This window comes from Zeugodacus cucurbitae, chromosome 3 (genome assembly GCF_028554725.1).
Source record: "Zeugodacus cucurbitae isolate PBARC_wt_2022May chromosome 3, idZeuCucr1.2, whole genome shotgun sequence".
In the NCBI taxonomy this organism is placed as follows: domain Eukaryota; kingdom Metazoa; phylum Arthropoda; class Insecta; order Diptera; family Tephritidae; genus Zeugodacus; species Zeugodacus cucurbitae.
The window spans coordinates 37,865,757-37,888,971 of NC_071668.1; the positions used below are offsets into that span (position 1 = coordinate 37,865,757).

The window sequence follows — 23,215 nt, forward strand, 5'->3', positions numbered from 1 at the left end:
GTTTTGCAGGCTCGACATACAGTTTGTCAACTAATTCTTTGAAAAATGCAAATCTATACAAAAAACAATTGTCAATGAATTCTTTGCAAAATGCAAGCACAATTCAAAGAATGAATTCATAAGAAATGAACGGGACATTTTAAAAAAAATAAAGCCAGCACGTGTTCTTCTGGGAATATTCTGGCATATGTATATTCATGTTTCGAATTGCACAGATCTAATTGGAAATAAGAAATGTCATGTAAGTGGTGCGATCCAACATCTTGCACAAACATTGCAGTCTGCTCAAATTAGAGCAGCGGCGTTAACGGCAACAGCGACGCTAGTAATGCTAGGTTATGAATAAGTTCTTAATTGTTGTTGGACACCCTTGCCCATATATGTATGTATGTCTGTATATTAAGATTTAATTTCTATGTTTATTTTACAGTTGAATGTTTCATTTTCATTACCCTTAAAATTGTCGCGAGCTTCACATTATGTATTTCTTATCAACTGTAAAGTCCATATGAGTATGCCTTGAAAAATTATGGTCCGATTTCGGTGTTTTTTTGCGGGTTATGCCACACTAGAAATACAGTATTTGTGCAAAGTTAATTTAATCAATTTAGCCCATATTCAAACTTTAGCCAAAGAATACGTATACCAAGTTTCATAAGTGACGAGTAGAGTTGTAATCTGGCTATCCGTCCGTTCAAGCGATAACTTGAGTAAATGTTGAAATAATTAATTAAGATTAACACATATGTATTTCTTGGCACTATGAGAGGATTTGTAACGCAAATGGGCGAACGAAAAATCTATAAAGCGCTAATAAATTTGGTACAGAGGAACACAGTAAAGAGTGGCTCGAGTGGTAGAGTAGGTCGACAGTATTAACCATTGCAAAAAACTTAGAAAAGAGTTATTCTACCGAAAATAAGTGTACGCCCAAAGAGACGTCGGTTTTATTCTCAAAAAATGGACAAAAAAAACAAAAGTAACGGTCCTAAAAATAGCCCAACACTTAGCATATACATCACAAATGGGGTATCATCTCAAAACAATACAAACACGCTTTGGCCGATAATGGGTTCAGCCCGAAATCACCACAGAAGGAGTCACACATTCGAAAAAAAATAAAACTTTAAAATTTGGCAATGAATATAAAGAAAAGGAATATAAAAGAAGCTTATCAGGCAGGTTCTGCAATTACTTCTGAGTGAAATTCAAGCAAATTCACTTGCAGCCCCATATTTGGGGCTCTGAATTTCGCTTTCGCTTTCACTTTTCAAATTCAAATTTGTTTTCAAAAAGAATTCCGAGTGGAAATAGCGAAAGCTGGACAATGAAGGAGACAGTGCCTCGATATCTCAATCTCCGCATTTGCATTTGCAACCGTCAGAATATTTAACCTCACGGCATGTAGCCCCATAGGGCAGTGTCCAGTTCTATCATTACGGCGAACTGAACCTTACTAAGAACAAATAGCAGTGGATCTCCTGAGATCACTTTAAGCTAGAGGGATCTCGCTGTCGCACAGGTACTAGTCGTTGTCCACCGCCTATAATGTCCAATCGACGACCACTGATCCAACGTGGAGAGACAGGATGATAGTGCGCCATCAGCTTGTTCCCAATCTGATGAGATTGTTGATTGGGTGCCTTTACGCTCAAGCTCATAGGATTTTGCAGTACCGCTATGGCTTTGGTTCCAAACGAGTCCTATATTAAAGTAGCTAGAAACTATTGATAAAGAGACTGTGCGCTCCTTGACTAACTTTAAGCGACCTATCAGGATAGCCCTTTGTAATGCCGGTGAGATCACAAAAATCAAGCTTAGATCGAGGTGAGTCATTTTTGAGGGTCCAGGCATACGCTCCTCTATATATCCAATCTCCCTGAGACTGATAGCGGTTTCCACGACAATACACCTTCCGGCTATAACCACGGGAGCTATATACAGTAAGGAAGTGTGTGCCAATAGTTGTCCGAAATGCACCACATAATTGGTGGCTTAGTTTAACTATAGTTTATACTTAACGAAATTTTTTGGGTAGCAATGGTCCGGTTTTGTCTATCTACAACAACCTCAGTGCTCCAAATAATATGTGTACAAAATTTCAGATTTCTCATTATTACTCCAGTTATCTCTTGCTCGGACTGATAGACATCCGTAACAATTTGAAATACAAAATGATTATTTACAACGCGAACATTAATAAAATCGGATATTAACTCAGATTTTTTTATGGAAAGTGGGCGTAGCGCCGCCTACTTATGGATCAGAAACCATATCTGCGGAACTACTCGACCAATTTCAACGAAATTCGGTTCATAACATTTTCATGGCATTCAAATGATATATATTTGGAGAATAGTGCAGATCGCTAAACTGCTGAAAACAGAACACAGACAGTGGCTACTATTATTGACTACAAGAAACAAGAACTTCTGGAACCGCAATTATGTAAACTTTTATTACATAATTCTATAAAAACGTGTTTCCTAACAATATAAATTGCCTTGCGCATTTACTTGTCTCTCTCGGACGTTCTTTTTCAATGTTAAAACGTATTAAAAACAAGTAAGGAAAGGCTAAGTTCGGGTGTAACCGAAAATTTAATACTCTCGCAATTTATTGATGAAATTTTAATAAGATAAGAAATACGCTCGAGGATGGGATCATGTGTAGAAGTTCACGCAAGTGAGGAAAGTTTTTGATTGTCATTCACTTGGGAGTGGCCAGAAACGATTCTTCTCCACATGGTTCAAGCAGCTCACGACTTCCGGTTTTAGACCAAGTATCCTCTGGGTAGCCAACAGACATCCGTTTGAAGGCGAGCTAAAGTGAGAAGGCGAAGCCCGCTTATGCGGTTGTGCGTAGGGCTTGGGACCCACCACATAAAAACGAAGTACCAATGAAAAATCTACGAAAGCCTCGGATGAGACACCCCCCTTTTGATGACGACTCCTGCAAACGTTTGAAGGATTATGATATAGGGGCATGCACCTGGAATGTCCGGACCCTTAATTGGGAAGGTGTCTCTGCCCAGCTGGTTGATGTCCTCATACGACTCAAGGCTGACATCACCGCCATCCAAGAAGTGCGATGGACGGGACAAGGACGGAAGAAGGTGGGTCCTTGTGACATCTACTACAGCGGCCATATAAAGGAGCGCAAATTTGGTGTTGGATTTGTGGTGGGAGAGAGACTCAGTCGCAGAGTCCTGGCATTCACCCCGGTGGATGAACGTCTTGCCACAATCCGCATCAAAGCGAGGTTCTTCAACAAATCGCTGATTTGCGCCCACGCCCCAACGGAAGAGAAGGACGATGTCACCAAAGATGCTTTCTATGAGCGCCTAGAACACACCTACACCCCGCCACGATGTAAAAGTCGTGCTTGGCGATTTTAATGCCAGGGTGGGTAAAGAAGGTGTCTTTGGCACAACAGTCGGAAAATTCAGCCTCCATAACGAAACATCGCCAAACGGCCTGAGGCTGATCGACTTCGCTTGGGCCCGAAATATGGTCGTCTGTAGTACCAGATTCCAGCATAAGAAAATACATCAAGCCACTTGGCTGTCACCTGATCGAAACACGCGGAACCAAATCGATCACGTTGTGATAGACGGAAGACATGTCTCCTGTGTTTTAGACGTGCGTACGCTCCGAGGACCAAATATAGACTAGGACCATTATCTGGTCGCAGCGAAGATACGCACCCACCTCTGTGCAGCGAAGAATGCCCGTCAACAAACACAAGGAAGGTTCGACGTCGAAAAGCTGCAATCGCAACAGACAGCCACGAAATATTCTACTCGACTTGCACTCATGCTCTCTGAGAGCACTCATCAGCGTCTCGGTATAAGGGAACTGTGGAACGGCATCTCAAACTCACTGCGTACCACTGCAGCCGAAACAATTGGTTTTCGGCAACGACAAAAAACAAGCTGGTACGATGAGGAGTGCCGTCTCGCAGCGGAGAGAAAACAGACTGCCTACCTCGCAACGTTGCAAACGACCACAACACGTGCGGGATGGGATAGATACCGAGAGCTGAAGAGGGAAGCGAGACGCATTTGCAGACAAAAAAAGAAAGAGGGCGAAATGCGTGAGTACGAAGAGCTTGAGAAGCTGGCAGACAGAGGGAATGCTCGAAAATTTTATGAAAAAATGAAGCGACTTAACGAAGGTTTCACGACCGGAGCATCCTCATGTAGAGACCAAGGTGGTAATCTGGTAACCGATGTCCAGGGCATACTGGGATTATGGAGGGAACACTTCTCCGACCTGCTGAATGGCAGTGAGAGTACAACACCAGGAGATGGCGAACCCGATCCCCCAATCGATGACGATGGAACAGATGTTCCATTACCCGACCATGAAGAAATTCGAATAGCAATTACCCGCTTGAAGAACAACAAAGCAGCGGGGGCCGATAGATTACCGGCAGAACTATTCAAATACGGCGGCGAAGAACTGATAAGGTGCATGCATCAGCTTCTTTGCAGAATATGGTCGGAAGAAAGCATGCCTGACGATTGGAATCTCAGTGTGCTCTGCCCAATCCATAAAAAGGGAGATCCCACAATCTGCGCCAATTACCGTGGGATCAGCCTCCTAAATATCGCATACAAGGTTTTGGTACAGAGACACACTAGTAGAAGAGAAAGATTCCCCCTGACTTACTTTAAAATATTTGAGAGATTTACCGATATTTCTCTTATGTTCTATACCAAGGACCTTGAAAAAATATAGTCCGAATTTTTCCAGAAGTGATACAGCTCATATACAGTATTTTTATTCCGCTTTCTTCATTGGTAATCTGAGAAGTAGGCGTGGTTGTGAACTGACTTCGACCATTTTTTACCCATGTTATCAGGGTGTCAAGAAAATAGTATACTCCAAATATCATTGAGTAGTCGAGTAGTTTCTGAAGTATGGCTTTTATAAAATTTTGTGTATCTGATGTTTTCCTGTTAGTAAGTTACCGCACTTTTAGTAATTTTCAACATAACCTTTGTATGGGAGGTGGTATAATGTAGTACGTAGTTTATATAGCTTTATTGGTTTACGAGAAACATACAGTGGCTCACAGCCAAAATGATGCAGCAACGAAATAAACAATCATGTTTACTATATTTCGAAATTAAAAAACATTTACTAATTTATTGATTAGAAACATATATGTTTAATCTTTTAAATAAAAAAAAAAACGTAAATATATAATTTTTTTTTACAAGCGTTAAGTAAAAACATTTTCGTATCCCGAAATACAAGCTTACTGCCAAAATAATGCACAAATGTTTACCGCTAGCAGCGACAGCTGGCGTCTATTTTCGAATGCAAAGTAAGTACTGTTATTAATGTGAGCTATCCTGGAATAATATTTAAAAGTTTGGCAGTTTAGTATTGTCATTTGTAAAGTATATTTCAGTATTGAAGTGCGCGAGTTAGTCCTGAGTATTATAAAAACAGAGAAAGTCAACTCAACTTCGCGTAAATGGTGAAACTGAGTCATGGATATTGGGCATATCATTTAATGTTATGTTCTTGAAAATCGTGTCGCAAATAAAATAAATCGACTGATAATAAAACATTTAACGAAAGTGACTTCCGTTGGATTGCACGGAAATAAGAGATTAATGATTTAAATGGGCGCACAGCCCTAAATAAACCATTAATGTATGCTAAAACTCGAAGTCTAAGGTTGAAAGTTGCAAACGAACAGTTATATAAGCCTTCAAACTTCTGGAATGCCGTAATGACATATTAACCGATCAGTAATTTAAACCTATTTAGATCGGATAGAAATATATATGTGTGGACAAAACCAATTGCTGAGCTACAACCGCTAATCTGCGTAGTACATGGTGGAGAACATGTAATGGTGTGGGGATGCATTTCGTATTCTGGTGTCGGGAATTTGGAATCCATCGATTGTAATATGTACCAGATTGTGTATCTGGACATTTTGAAACGAAATTTACTACAAAATGCCGCTAAATTAAATTCTTTTGATAACTTTCGGTCCTTCGTATCTTTAGGGCATATTCGCAGTTGTGCAAAGGTGCCTTATTTGTAACTGTCCATAAGTACAAACACCAGCGCAATCTTCAGATTTGAATGCAATTGAGAATCTGTGGTCAGTTTTAGAACGAGACATGCGAAAATACCAAATTACCAATATATATAATTTCCTGCAAACAGAACGAAAAAAAATTGCTCCAAACTATACAAAGAAATTGGTAGAATCCATGCTGAAACTAATGAAATAAGTTATTGATAGTAAGAGGCATCCCACATAATACTATCAACCTAAAAATTTGAAAATTTTTGTCCTTAAACTCCTTACTGCATAATTTTCGCTGTGAGGTCCTTTTTGTAGATAAATAAATTTGTTGTAGATAAATAAAATAACTATAAAATCTGATTATTTTAAGCATAAATTTAATGTGCATATCTGACGCTTTAAAGTGGCATTTAAATTTTTTGGAAAATGTATTTAGTTTTCAAGTAATACTTACTTTAGTATTTCTTGTATGGTTGCATTACTTTGGCTGTGAGCCACTATCTCAAAGCAACTTTGTTGCGAGAGTATAATGAGTTGAGAAACACGAAGACCAGTGAAGATATCGGAACAAAACAGAACTATAATCCCATTACCATTCAACTGTCTTGTTGGTATGTATGTTGGAATCTACTAATGGTTTATAAACTGATATATGTATTTTGCATATTTCAAGAGAGAAGAATCACCCAATTAAAAATCAAACCGAGCGTCGGATGAGAAATCCCCATTTTGAAGATGACCCCTGCAAACGTTTTAAGGATCTTGACGTGCGGATAGAGTTCGACCGATTAATCGGCCAGCATTGGCATCCGGTATATTTGACCAATTCCTAGCTGATTCTTTGTCAGTTGTATTAATGTTTTTGTCTTTTACTTCATATATCTACATATAGATTATATTTGTCTTTAAATTGAGGGTTCATTTACCCTTCATTTGGAATTATAAAATTCTGTTTTGTTTATGAACTTGATTTAATTTTGAAGATATTTTCATTGACCCCGTTGGCAAAAAAACCTGCACAGTAGAAATGTACAGGTTTCTCTTGAGGTAAATTTTTCACAAGCAACATCATTCGGCACAGACAGGAACTTGGCGCTAGCCCTGAATTATAAAAGGGATGCAAAAGAACCTCCAAAACACTCTACCGGAGCTTCTACCTGGTCACCATCTACATGTGTGGCCTGGAGTTGTCCTGACAGAACACAATTCTTTCCCTGTTTGCTAATTGCTCCCTTCAAACGGTCCCATTGTTGACAGTAGATGTTTTAATGAAGTTTGGCGTAGAGTGTAGCTGAAAGTAATTTATTGTCCGTCAAACCCACCAAATACGTAGGAAAACCTTACTGCCGTCGATTCTTACGAGTCCACCGCTTAAGCCGTCTAACCGCGATTTTACTACGACCGTTTTCGCTTAACGTTTCGTTACTTAACCACTTTTCATCAACAGCAATCATCCAATTCTGAAATGTATTGATTTTGTTGCATAGGATTTTACAGTACCGCTATGGCTTTGGTTCCAAGCGAGTCCTATATTAAAGTAGCTAGAAACTATTGATAAAGAGACTGTGCGCTCCTTGACTAACTTTGAGCGACCTGTCAGGATAGCCCTTTGTAATGCCGGTAAGATCACAAAAATCAAGCTTAGATCGAGGTGAGTCATTTTTGAGGGTCCAGGCATACGCTCCTCTATATATCCAATCTCCCTGAGACTGATAGCGGTTTCCACGACAATACACCTTCCGGCTATAACCACGGGAGCTATATACAGTAAGGAAGTGTGTGCTAATAGATGTCCGAAATGCACCACATAATTGGTGGCTTAGTTTAACTATAGTTTATACTTAACGAAATTTTTTGGGTAGCAATGGTCCGGTTTTGTCCATCTACAACAACCTCAGTGCGCCAAATAATATGTGTACAAAATTTCAGATTTCTCATTATTACTCCAGTTATCTCTTGCTCGGACTGATAGACATCCGTAACAATTTGAAATACAAAATGATTATTTACAACGCGAACATTAATAAAATCGGATATTAACTCAGATTTTTTTATGGAAAGTGGGCGTAGCGCCGCCTACTTTGGGATCAGAAACCATATCTGCGGAACTACTCGACCAATTTCAACGAAATTCGGTTCATAACATTTTCATGGCATTCAAATGATATATATTTGGAGAATAGTGCAGATCGCTAAACTGCTGAAAACAGAACACAGACAGTGGCTACTATTATTGACTACAAGAAACAAGAACTTCTGGAACCGCAATTATGTAAACTTTTATTACATAATTCTATAAAAACGTGTTTCCTAACAATATAAATTGCCTTGCGCATTTACTTGTCTCTCTCGGACGTTCTTTTTCAATGTTAAAACGTATTAAAAACAAGTAAGGAAAGGCTAAGTTCGGGTGTAACCGAAAATTTAATACTCTCGCAATTTATTGATGAAATTTTAATAAGATAAGAAATACGCTCGAGGATGGGATCATGTGTAGAAGTTCACGCAAGTGAGGAAAGTTTTTGATTGTCATTCACTTGGGAGTGGCCAGAAACGATTCTTCTCCACATGGTTCAAGCAGCTCACGACTTCCGGTTTTAGACCAAGTATCCTCTGGGTAGCCAACAGACATCCGTTTGAAGGCGAGCTAAAGTGAGAAGGCGAAGCCCGCTTATGCGGTTGTGCGTAGGGCTTGGGACCCACCACATAAAAACGAAGTACCAATGAAAAATCTACGAAAGCCTCGGATGAGACACCCCCCTTTTGATGACGACTCCTGCAAACGTTTGAAGGATTATGATATAGGGGCATGCACCTGGAATGTCCGGACCCTTAATTGGGAAGGTGTCTCTGCCCAGCTGGTTGATGTCCTCATACGACTCAAGGCTGACATCACCGCCATCCAAGAAGTGCGATGGACGGGACAAGGACGGAAGAAGGTGGGTCCTTGTGACATCTACTACAGCGGCCATATAAAGGAGCGCAAATTTGGTGTTGGATTTGTGGTGGGAGAGAGACTCCGTCGCAGAGTCCTGGCATTCACCCCGGTGGATGAACGTCTTGCCACAATCCGCATCAAAGCGAGGTTCTTCACCATATCGCTGATTTGCGCCCACGCCCCAACGGAAGAGAAGGACGATGTGACCAAAGATGCTTTCTATGAGCGCCTAGAACACACCTATGAGCGCTGCCCCCGCCACGATGTAAAAGTCGTGCTTGGCGATTTTAACGCCAGGGTGGGTAAAGAAGGTGTCTTTGGCACAACAGTCGGAAAACTCAGCCTCCATAACGAAACATCGCCAAACGGCCTGAGGCTGATCGACTTCGCTTGGGCCCGAAATATGGTCGTCTGTAGTACCAGATTCCAGCATAAGAAAATACATCAAGCCACTTGGCTGTCACCTGGTCGAAACACGCGGAACCAAATCGATCACGTTGTGATAGACGGAAGACATGTCTCCTGTGTTTTAGACGTGCGTACGCTCCGAGGACCAAATATAGACTAGGACCATTATCTGGTCGCAGCGAAGATACGCACCCACCTCTGTGCAGCGAAGAATGCCCGTCAACAAACACAAGGAAGGTTCGACGTCGAAAAGCTGCAATCGCAACAGACAGCCACGAAATATTCTACTCGACTTGCACTCATGCTCTCTGAGAGCACTCATCAGCATCTCGGTATAAGGGAATTGTGGAACGGCATCTCAAACTCACTGCGTACCACTGCAGCCGAAACAATTGGTTTTCGGCAACGACAAAAAACAAGCTGGTACGATGAGGAGTGCCGTCTCGCAGCGGAGAGAAAACAGACTGCCTACCTCGCAACGTTGCAAACGACCACAACACGTGCGGGATGGGATAGATACCGAGAGCTGAAGAGGGAAGCGAGACGCATTTGCAGACAAAAAAAGAAAGAGGGCGAAATGCGTGAGTACGAAGAGCTTGAGAAGCTGGCAGACAGAGGGAATGCTCGAAAATTTTATGAAAAACTGAAGCGACTTAACGAAGGTTTCACGACCGGAGCATCCTCATGTAGAGACCAAGGTGGTAATCTGGTAACCGATGTCCAGGGCATACTGGGATTATGGAGGGAACACTTCTCCGACCTGCTGAATGGCAGTGAGAGTACAACACCAGGAGATGGCGAACCCGATCCCCCAATCGATGACGATGGAACAGATGTTCCATTACCCGACCATGAAGAAATTCGAATAGCAATTACCCGCTTGAAGAACAACAAAGCAGCGGGGGCCGATAGATTACCGGCAGAACTATTCAAATACGGCGGCGAAGAACTGATAAGGTGCATGCATCAGCTTCTTTGCAGAATATGGTCGGAAGAAAGCATGCCTGACGATTGGAATCTCAGTGTGCTCTGCCCAATCCATAAAAAGGGAGATCCCACAATCTGCGCCAATTACCGTGGGATCAGCCTCCTAAATATCGCATACAAGGTTTTGGTACAGAGACACACTAGTAGAAGAGAAAGATTCCCCCTGACTTACTTTAAAATATTTGAGAGATTTACCGATATTTCTCTTATGTTCTATACCAAGGACCTTGAAAAGATATAGTCCGAATTTTTCCAGAAGTGATACAGCTCATATACAGTATTTTTATTCCGCTTTCTTCATTGGTAATCTGAGAAGTAGGCGTGGTTGTGAACTGACTTCGACCATTTTTTACCCATGTTATCAGGGTGTCAAGAAAATAGTATACCCCAAATATCATTGAGTAGTCGAGTAGTTTCTGAAGTATGGCTTTTATAAAATTTTGTGCATCTGATGTTTTCCTGTTAGTAAGTTACCGCACTTTTAGTAATTTTCAACATAACCTTTGTATGGGAGGTGGTATAATGTAGTACGTAGTTTATATAGCTTTATTGGTTTACGAGAAACATACAGTGGCTCACAGCCAAAATGATGCAGCAACGAAATAAAAAATCATGTTTACTATATTTCGAAATTAAAAAACATTTACTAATTTATTGATTAGAAACATATATGTTTAATCTTTTAAATAAAAAAAAAACGCAAATATAATTTTTTTTTTACATGCGTTAAGTAAGAACATTTTCGTATCCCGAAATACAAGCTTACTGCCAAAATAATGCACAAATGTTTACCGCTAGCAGCGACAGCTGGCGTCTATTTTCGAATGCAAAGTAAATACTGTTATTAATGTGAGCTATCCTGGAATAATATTTAAAAGTTTGGCAGTTTAGTATTGTCATTTGTAAAGTATATTTCAGTATTGAAGTGCGCGAGTTAGTCCTGAGTATTATAAAAACAGAGAAAGTCAACTCAACTTCGCGTAAATGGTGAAACTGAGTCATGGATATTGGGCATATCATTTAATGTTATGTTCTTGAAAATCGTGTCGCAAATAAAATAAATCGGCTGATAATAAAACATTTAACGAAAGTGACTTCCGTTGGATTGCACGGAAATAAGAGATTAATGATTTAAATGGGCGCACAGCCCTAAATAAACCATTAATGTATGCTAAAACTCGAAGTCTAAGGTTGAAAGTTGCAAACGAACAGTTATATAAGCCTTCAAATTTCTGGAATGCCGTAATGACATATTAACCGATCAGTAATTTAAACCTATTTAGATCGGATAGAAATATATATGTATGGACAAAACCAATTGCTGAGCTACAACCGCTAAATCTGCGTAGTACATGGTGGAGAACATGTAATGGTGTGGGGATGCATTTCGTATTCTGGTGTCGGGAATTTGGAATCCATCGATTGTAATATGTACCAGATTGTGTATCTGGACATTTTGAAACGAAATTTACTACAAAATGCCGCTAAATTAAATTCTTTTGATAACTTTCGGTCCTTCGTATTTTTAGGGCATATTCGCAGTTGTGCAAAGGTGCCTTATTTGTAACTGTCCATAAGTACAAACACCAGCGCAATCTTCAGATTTGAATGCAATTGAGAATCTGTGGTCAGTTTTAGAACGAGACATGCGAAAATACCAAATTACCAATATACATAATTTCCTGCAAACAGAACGAAAAAAAAAATGCTCCAAACTATACAAAGAAATTGGAAGAATCCATGCTGAAACTAATGAAAGAAGTTATTGATAGTAAGAGGCATCCCACATAATACTATCAACCTAAAAATTTAGTTTTGTCCTTAAACTCCTTACTGCATAATTTTCGCTGTGAGGTGCTTTTTGTAGATAAATAAATTTGTTGTAGATAAATAAAATAACTATAAAATCTGATTATTTTAAGCATAAATTTAATGTGCATATCTGACGCTTTAAAGTGGCATTTAAATTTTTTGGAAAATGTATTTTGGCTGTGAGCCACTATCTCAAAGCAACTTTGTTGCGAGAGTATAATGAGTTGAGAAACACGAAGACCAGTGAAGATATCGGAACAAAACAGAACTATAATCCCATTACCATTCAACTGTCTTGTTGGTATGTATGTTGGAATCTACTAATGGTTTATAAACTGATATATGTATTTTGCATATTTCAAGAGAGAAGAATCACCCAATTAAAAATCAAACCGAGCGTCGGATGAGAAATCCCCATTTTGAAGATGACCCCTGCAAACGTTTTAAGGATCTTGACGTGCGGATAGAGTTCGACCGATTAATCGGCCAGCATTGGCATCCGGTATATTTGACCAATTCCTAGCTGATTCTTTGTCAGTTGTATTAATGTTTTGTCTTTTACTTCATATATCTACATATAGATTATATTTGTCTTTAAATTGAGGGTTTCTTTACCCTTCATTTGGAATTATAAAATTCTGTTTTGTTTATGAACTTGATTTAATTTTGAAGATATTTTCATTGACCCCGTTGGCAAAAAAACCTGCACAGTAGAAATGTACAGGTTGTATAATCCCATTACCATTCAACTGTCTTGTTGGTATGTATGTTGGAATCTACTAATGGTTTATAAACTGATATATGTATTTTGCATATTTCAAGAGAGAAGAATCACCCAATTAAAAATCAAACCGATCGTCGGATGAGAAATCCCCATTTTGAAGATGACCCCTGCAAACGTTTTAAGGATCTTGACGTGCGGATAGAGTTCGACCGATTAATCGGCCAGCATTGGCATCCGGTATATTTGACCAATTCCTAGCTGATTCTTTGTCAGTTGTATTAATGTTTTGTCTTTTACTTCATATATCTACATATATTTGTCTTTAAATTGAGGGTTTATTTACCCTTCATTTGGAATTATAAAATTCTGTTTTGTTTATGAACTTGATTTAATTTTGAAGATATTTTCATTGACCCCGTTGGCAAAACAACCTGCACAGTAGAAATGTACAGGTTTCTCTTGAGGTAAATTTTTCACAAGCAACATCATTCGGCACAGACAGGAACTTGGCACTAGCCCTGAATTATAAAAGGGATGCAAAAGAACCTCCAAAACACTCTACCGGAGCTTCTACCTGGTCACCATCTACATGTGTGGCCTGGAGTTGTCCTGACAGAACACAATTCTTTCCCTGTTTGCTAATTGCTCCCTTCAAACGGTCCCATTGTTGACAGTAGATGTTTTAATGAAGTTTGGCGTAGAGTGTAGCTGAAAGTAATTTATTGTCCGTCAAACCCACCAAATACGTAGGAAAACCTTACTGCCGTCGATTCTTGCGAGTCCACCGCTTAAGCCGTCTAACCGCGATTTTACTACGACCGATTTCGCTTAACGTTTCGTTACTTAACCACTTTTCATCAACAGCAATCATCCAATTCTGAAATGTATTGATTTTGTTGCGATTCATCAGAGATTGGCAGATGCAAATTCTGTTCATGTCGTAAACTCCTCAGCAAAAAGATCAATCGCACTTATAAATACAAGGCGAGAATGACTAAATCCATCTACTGGAATAATTATGAATTTATCTTTACTTGACATACTATTTTGGAATATATTCCACGAAGCACGTATTTGTCCCTAAAGGAAAAAGTTGTACAACAGATATAGCAACTTGCTTCTTACTTCTTTTTTCTTCATATATATTAAGTTTTTAAGTTTAATTAAATTGAAACAAATATATCTACATATGTACTAGATCGTTTGGTATTCAGCTACTCGAATTAACCGAATAGGGCATTATTTGAATAATAATATTCGGTTTGCACTATTCGGATAATCGTCATTCATCGAATATTCTATTAATCGCTCATTTTCGATTATTCGGTTAACCGTTTGTTGTCATCTATTCGAATAATGCTAGACATTAATTTTCTTCGTTTTATTGAAAAAAGTCAAACATTAAAACTAACAAAAAACTTGCTTTAAAATACAAAAATATCAATGATTTCACGGGAACCATTAAGTAATGTCAACATAGTTTTTAACCATTTCAATTTTGCAAATGTATTTTTCATAAAATGTCTATTTTGATATAAGAAAGTTAAAAGGTTAACATTTGTTGGTTGCTATCAGTTTCTACGTGGTGTCACAATGTTTCCAGCAATGGAGAACGACCTCTCTGTTTCTGATAAAGTGGCTGGAATGCGTAGGCACATGCATACTAAGCTGCGTTCATCGGTGAATTTTTGTAAAAATCCCATACCCAACATGCTTTTTTCCATTCATTTTTTGTTATATATAATTTATCTGTTCTAAAAAGCAAAACTATTTAATAATAATTAAAATTACTACTTACCAAAACGCTAATTGTGACTGGGGCGGAAACTTAAATTAAAGCTGCAAAAATCAAAGGCAGTTTGGATTTCAAACAGTTTTAATTTATTCGAATAGTGACAGTATAACTATTCGAATAACCGCAGTAGAACGACTATTCGAATAGTCGTAACATTGCGACTAATCGAATAGTACTAACCGGTTAATATTCGTACGAACGGTTACAAACCGGAATAATCGGTTTTCTGTTATTCTATTAAATAATGTTCTTTATTAAATAAAATAATGCAAGGTTGTTTACCTGTTATTGGATGAATTGTATAGAGATATACAATATATAGACATATATTGTACTTTTGAAATGTTCTCATAATTGATTCAAAATTATTAAGCTGTGTTCTTTCTTTAAACTTCAAGAAATTTCTATTAGTAGTCTCTTTCTATTTGGCCATTACTAGTACTGTGACGTGGTGTACAATAATATTTTTATACTCTCGCAACAACAAAGTTGCAAGAGAGTATTATAGTTTTGTTCACCTAACGGTTGTTTGTAACACCTAAAACTAAATGAGTTAGATATAGAGTCATATATACCAAAGTGATCAGGGTGACGAGTAGATTTGAAATCCGGATGTCTGTCCGTCCGTCCGTCTGTCCGTCTGTCCGTCTGTGCAAGCTGTAACTTGAGTAAAAATTAAGATATCTTGACGAAACTTGGCACAAATATTCCTTGGCACCATAAGTTCGAAAATGGGCGGAATCGGACCATTGCCACGCCCACAAAATGGCGAAAACCAAAAACACATAAAGTGTCATAACTAAGCCATAAATGAAGATATAAAAGTAAAATTTGGAATAAAGGATCGCACTAGGAGGGGGCATATTTGGATGTAATTTTTTTGGGGAAGTGGGCGTGGCCCCGCCCACAAATCGATTATTTGTATTTAACTCGCAAACTAATAAAGCTATATAAACCAAACTTTCTGCAGTCGGTTCTCTTACATACCCCACCACACACCATGAAAATAGTTGAAATCGGATAATAACCACGCCCACCTCCCATACAAAGGTTAGGTTGAAAATTACTAAAAGTCGGTTAACTAACTAACGAAAAACGTCAGAAACACTAAATTTTGCAGAAGAAATAGCAGAAGGGAGCTGTAGTCAGATTTTTTTACAAAATGGAAAATGGGCGTGGCATCGCCCACTTATGGGTCAAAAACCATATCTCAGGAACTACTCGATTGAAATGAATTTGATGATGACACGTGTGGAAAATATATGAAATCGGTTCACAACCACGACAACTTCCCATGTAACTCAATTTTGAAATCCATCTTATTCCTTCACTTTATAATGTAAACATTAGGAACCAATGAAGATTACGGAATAAAACTTTACACAATTAGTGCATATCATCTCTGGCTTCACTTGTGAAAAAATTGTCGAAAACGGACCACAACTTTTCAAGGCCCCAGATATCGAACATGTTGAACTCAGCGACTATGGATAAATTTTAACCGAAAATATGGGTAAATCTCTCAGATATCTCAATTTAATTCAGAGGAAATTGTTGTCTTCTAATAGTGTGTCCCTGTTCCAAAAATTATTAAAATCGGGTCATAACATTTCCATATACCTAATTATAGGTTTTTCAAAAATACGGTGAGCTTTATTTCGCATATTGGTTAAATTTCTTCAATAAATTGCGAGAGTATAAAATATTCGGTTGCACCTGAACTTAGCCTTTCCTTACTTGTTTATGTTTATCTTCTCCATTAAATACTTGATGTGTTTGCTGAATTATCGTTCTTTGATCTCTTTATTGCTGAGATAAATATTTATATACTCAGAATTTGAAAATCACATCTAATTAACCATACCCATTTTAATCTTGTAATCGTGGGATGGTATACTAAAGCCGACTACGTTGCTATCCTCTTCCTTTTTTTTATCAAGTACTAACTTCTGTTATAACCTCTTCCAATAGAATGTGCTCCTACTGTATAGACACTATTTGTGTTGCGGTACAGATACTCCAATTGATGTTTCTCTAATTGTAAATGGTTTGCCAATCCTAGTGACATCCATGAAATTCATATATTAGGTGACGCTTGCTGGGCTATAAGCTACCTGTCTGATGGGCCTAATAATACAGTGCAAAATGTAATATAATGTTGTAAACATTGCTATCCTCTTACTCTTTTAGTCAAGTATTAATTTCTAGTATAAATTCCTTCAAATAAGTAATCGGAAATTCTCATTTTAAATTTTCTTGCTGAGAAAATTTCAATTTTCTTTTTCAGTTTGGCACAACTGTCAGCCCCCGCCAGTTCGGCTCACCCGTGAAACACTAGTGAGTTCACTACTTACCGGTAACCACCACTGGTTACCCCCCATAATACCGGCAATGCAATTCACTCATGAATTTAACACGGCGATGTCATTGACGGTAACCAGTTAACACTACTCACTAGTGATTTCATCACCTTTATTTCGCTAGCTACTTTACCACATAGCGCTGAATATATTTCAATAGCTACCTCGCTACATATATTCGGTTATAATTCACTACCTTTTTTATTACCTACCTTTATTTCAGTGGATACCATAAATAAATAAGAAACACAATATATTTAAATGTCAGTAAATTTAAAATATTAATTTTTATTATAATTTTTTGTTTAGAATTTTTATTTACCATTTGTATTGTACTTGTACTTGTATTTACCCATCCTATTAGTTTGGAAAGACTTTATCTGAAAAAAGAAGATTGTTATTAAAGATTTGTGTTTATTAAAAATTAATTAAATTGCATAACTTACTCCACGCTGTTCTCCACTTCCTAATGAGAATTTCAATATGATTGCCATTTTTGACCTCTAACTATAAAGAAGTATATATATTTAAATCGTATTAATGAATTCACATATGTATAATATAGTATGAATATACATATATTATATTCACTAAGTTGTAATATTTTTTTTTGCGCATGTACATAGGTACATGAATTGAGTTTTGTGCCAGAATGATCTAATTCTTACCTCGCAAAGACTTTCCTTTCCTACTGCTGCCACGCTTCTCGTCATTTTCACTTTTTTGTTATCACTATAAATAATTTATACTTTTTTGTTTAATAATTCTTTATTCACTTTTTTAATAATGAATATGTATATTAAAAAATCAAAACACACAACCGCGACGCGAAGTCAATTAAATAAACCACAAGACTGTTTGGTCGAAAAACTAAAGTAGCCCGTAGACGATCAATACGTATTGATCAATATGATTGAAGGTGCATCAATACGCTATTGCTTCAATACGAGCTCTGTCAATACGATGTTTTAGTGTGCCACTGTTCGTTGCATGGGTAGGTTGCCTTTTTTCGCGCAAGTTTATAAATTTTACAAGAGTTTGAAATTATTTGGTGATACAATACAATACAAACAATGGCACTTTCGAAGATGGTTCTTGGCGAAATGAGCAACAAATTACTTTGCAACTTCAAAGATCAATCAGAGGTAACTCTTCTGTTGATGCGAAGAATATCAGAGATGATTTCACAAAATATTTCAACTCGCCCGCTGGTTCAGTTTCATGGCAAAATAATTACAGTCTACAGTAGTAATTTAAAATACCACTCATATATGTATGTAAAATTCAAAATCAAATAAAAAAATTAAAAAAAATCAGTACTGCACTTACCTCTGTACTATCAGTTGCCGCTATGGCGATTTGGTCTTTGATGAACATCATCTCTTCAAAGTACCATGCTTTTGGAGTTGGAATAGCATCCGTTGATGCCCCTGATCGCTTCGCACTTTCAATTGCTTTGTAGTCTTTATTAAAATTTGTGCGCAAGATGTTTATTTTCTTTTTAATTTTTTCTATAGTGAAGTCAGGTTTGTAAAGAACAAGTGCTGCATGGATTTTTTTAAATGCTAATTATTTTTTTGTTTGATTGAAATAATCTTTAGATTTCACTTTCCACAACTCGGGCAAATCACGATAAAGATTTATTATCACGTTCACTTTCACTTGTTTCTGCCATTGCGCACTTGTTGAGACTACTTAACGGGACAAAATCAATCAATAAACATTGTAGACGTAAATATGCGCATTAATATGCTTCAATACGCCATCAATATGTTTGAAGCCCTCGTACACTTTTAATATGCCCTTCAATACGTATTGATCAATACGAAACATAGAAACCGCCGTTTTCTTATTTTTTTAATACAGTGAATTATGGTTTCAATGACCGATATGTAGGCAAAAGCAATAATGACCAATAATTATTCGCAACTTGTACATACTGTACCAGTTGCTCTGCCGTTATTATTCTGCGTTATTTTTGCTAAGATCTCTCAAATGTGCATTCCCACCCTTATTTGTCGCTGATATTTTACTGAGAGTACTTATTGAGTACAACGTACTCTAGATCGCGCTCTCTTCTCTCTCAATCTCGCTTATGTACTATTGCTTCTCTGCATTACCTTGTTGTCGTGAATTCTCTAGTTACTTGTAATATAAGAATTCACTAGTGCAATTCACAAATTCATACCGGCCGTACTGCAGGGCACTATTATGTAAATTTTTATTGTGTGTGTCATTTAGTTTGTTTACGGCGTCATTAGGAACAAGTCAACCTTTGGTGCACGTTGCTATTTTTATATGCCCCTCTTTGAACGATTTATACTAATCGTAAACTTGAGTTTTCAATATGGTTGAATCACCAAATATTTTTTTCAACATTTCCCACGTTTTGGCACAAGAAATTTCGTTTGAAACACAAAATTTCACACAAACTAATTATAATTTGTTTAATTACTAACTAATTTTAGAATTTCCGGTTACTTATTTGAGGGGATGTAAGCGAAAGTACCAGGGCAAACACGTGGTTATTCTATGCATTTTCGATTGGAACCTTTGAATTACATATATTATCAGTAGCACAGGTCGTACGCCACAGTTGAATGCTATACATCCAAATCGGCTTTATGACTGTATAGCATAAAAGGTCTTTGTTGTCTAGAGTTTTTATTTAAAAGCCTATTTAAATTTTCAGCTCTTATCTTCATGTAAGTTATTTACTAGATATACATACGTATGTTTTCTCCACATGAGCCTTCTATCTAGGTGAATACCAAGATAAGTAACTTCATTCGCTTAGGGCACTAAAATAAGTGCTGCCGGGCACATTTTTCGTCTTAGCGAAAATGTGACATACTTACACTTTTGTTCATTCACATTTATACGACAGTTGGCTAGCTATTCTTCGACTTAAGTGGTCTGCTAATATTATTGATGCTACATTCGAGAATTTGTTACGGCTCACTAAGGCTGTGTCATTCGTAAAAGTTGATGTCAAAACATTATTAGCTGTTGGAAGATCTGCTGTATATAGATGATGTATAGAGTTGGGCTAAAACACTGCCCTATGGTACACCAGCTCTTATCTGTCGTTCATAAGTTATGAAATATCTTACTTTAACCGTAAATTGTCTATTTTTTAGATAAGACTCCAGTATTTTACACTATTCTAAAGGTAGAACGTTTTTAATCTTATATAAAAGGCATTCGCGCCACACCTTATCAAACGCCCGAGGTCTCTGTGCTCAAATGATTTTCTTATTTGGTTTGTTATTCTATTTACTTGCTAAATATAAAATATTTAAGAAAGACCGGCTGAAAGATGTCTTTGTTCAGGAAAATCTGACTTTTTCCATGAAATTGGAGTTTAAAGAGCACATAGAGCAACTCTACAGAAATATTTAGTAACTCAATGAGAATTTTTGGGGTGATATTATCCTGTCCTGGTGACTTTTTTGGTATACGTTCTTTTATGATGCTAATAATTACAAAAGGTGAAGTCTTAATAAAATTAAGTAAATAAATTCTGAGAGTATAAAAGATTCGGTTATACCTGAACCTAGGTTTCCCTTCCCTTCTTGTTTTAGCTTGCATTTCTACAGTCTTAATCTCAGCTTCTTCGGAGTCTTTAATTGATACCGCGCTTCCCACTCGTAATGAGTTTGCCGGGATTCTAAAATTTGGTATAACCCACTACTTTAAATAAGTGTCTTGTTATGACCTTTCTTAGTGATTTGCGTAAATGTAAGTTTAGAAGAGGAAGGAAGAGATTTTACTTTGCATATCTTCGTAGTAGCCTTGACGGACGGCAGCATTAACCCCGATTAACTTCGAACTTAATCAGATCCAAATTTTGTGTACATTTAATTGAAAAACAGTCATTATTGCTTGCTGTCATTCACAATAGATTAAAACCGGACATTTTTAACAATGTTCCCAACGGAGTCAATTGAGATAACTCTCTCCTGATGAAAGCAGTTAATCCGCATTAACGCCGCCGTCTGTAAAGGGTATAATACGCTAGACAGACGGCAAAGTTATTCCCGATTAACTGCGCTTTTAATCAGTTCCAATTTTGTGGGTGACAGACGGCAGCAAAGCGAGTTATAAACTCCCATAACAGCTGATTGGCAATAATATTTCGATTTTGGTGAAATAAAATTGGATAGAAAGCAATTATTGCGGTTGTTAGCCGCACAAATAGTACAAAATCACTAATTATTAAACAAATAGATATAAATACGTTATTATTATTACTTCCATTTTAGAAAAAATTAGCATGCGTACGTTTTTGTTTACATTTAATTGAAAAACATCTGTCAGTATTGCATATTTTCATGCACAATAGATAAAAAGCGGCCATGTTTAACAATATCAGAGAATGTCAATTATAGAGAAGGTTCAATTGCGGACAAGCGTGCGAATTGTCAAAACCTATCAAGATTCTATAAGCGTGTTTCACCACGGCCGGCTGGGAAGGAGAAATATTAACAGTGCCTCGTAACAGAGCTGAGTATTAATTGAAAAATATGCTCAGAGATTTACATTTCTATTATAGACGCATGTTGGGCTTTTTGTTTATACATATGATGATGCATTTATATGCTTACTATATACAATTGATATGAAATTCGTTTTGCAGATATTTTTGAATGCATCTGCAATTGAAAAAATTTCAAATGAATTATGCGATTTCAGAGGCATATTTGTAGAAAAAATATATGTTTTATAATAATATACATATATACAGAGGTAGTCAAAATTATTTACTCATCGGACGTTTTTTCCAAGTTTCACACAAAAAGCTTTCGCTTGTTGTTGTTGTTGTCGCAGGGTAACAAAATGCTATGTTGTTGTAAACCTTGATCTATTCCCGAGAGAATGAAGTCGGTTTGGCTAGAATAGGTAGAAATATGGCGGAGAAATAAGCAAATGAACTGAAGACAGGGAGTAGTCAAAAGTATTTACACCCATTTTTTTTGCGTCAAAAGTATTTCACACAACATGAACTCTATTATCCTGTTCTTATTTAATGATAACTAAAACATTTTAATGTTCAGTATAAATTCCTATCCTAAGGCGATAAATTCATAATGGGTTACATTACCATTGGCGTCAATACCAGCCTGCTTTATGGTCCGAATTGATTCAACACAATCGTGCGCTAAGTTAACAGTTAATTTAGACCAAATGTCGGTAATTTCGGCGATTTCGGTTATTATATCAATTGTCCTCTGATATTTAACGAATTCCCAAATATTTTCAATAAAGTGTTGGTCAGAGCTGTGCGGAGGTCAACTTGATTTGCTTCATTTAAAACCTTTGAAGGTAAAGATCCTTCATGAAATGGAGCATTGTCCTGTTGTAAAATGTAGTCAATAGTTGGAAAAGGCCGACGGACCACTACAAAGGCATGGTCATGTGAATTCTGATATATCCGGATGATTTAGGGTCACTAAATTAGTACCAAATCTCCAAAACAGAAGTAAGGAAAATTTCCCCAAAGAATAAAAAAAAATCAAAAATCTTCACTCCCGACTCTATTTAGCGTCTAAGCTGCATTATTCTTCTTTTCACGTGGTAAATGTATAAAGCGTTTACTAAAGAAGCCCTGGAACAAAAAATCAGCCTTATCTGTCCACGACAGGCTTTAGGATGCATTTTAAGGCAAATGAGAGGCATATCGATTTTTTGGTTTCGGAAATAAAGCTTTTTTGTTTTCGGAAGAGGACAACTTTATGCACAACGTATGTATTTATGTTACTATTTTTAAATGTCCTTAGCAGTGTAGCATCATTGGCTGTTCATGCAATATGCTGATTCGATGATGTTGCAATATTAAGAGGACTAATTGTGGGATTTTGTATGACAGTTCCTACTAATCTTCTGCATTCTTTTTGAGTTATCACAGGTTTCCGCCAAATTATCTTTAAATTGTCCTTGCAGTACTTAGTTTCCTTCTTTTTAATAACATTATAAACAATATTCCATCAAATTCTATAAATTTTAACTAACTCCGAATCCTAAACCCGAGTCTTAAACTTAGTAACAGTCTCCGATCTATTTATAATCCAAATTTCCTTTGTTTTCGGCATTTTATTTAGTAATTTTTATATTTTAACCCTTTCACTACCGTA

General features: G+C 37.2%; 1 protein-coding gene and 1 long non-coding RNA gene across 7 annotated transcripts in view; one reads left to right on the plus strand and one right to left on the minus strand.

The window, feature by feature from the left end:
* LOC105220378 (probable nuclear hormone receptor HR38) overlaps positions 1-23,215 on the plus strand; it is a 319,583-nt gene that overhangs the window by 238,688 nt on the left and 57,680 nt on the right. The window lies entirely within an intron of this gene.
* LOC128920484 (uncharacterized) lies at positions 15,190-18,398 on the minus strand. The gene is made up of 3 exons (XR_008470549.1): positions 17,750-18,398; positions 17,528-17,588; positions 15,190-17,461 (listed from the first exon to the last, which is right to left on the minus strand). It is a non-coding gene; the product is annotated as an uncharacterized LOC128920484 (long non-coding RNA).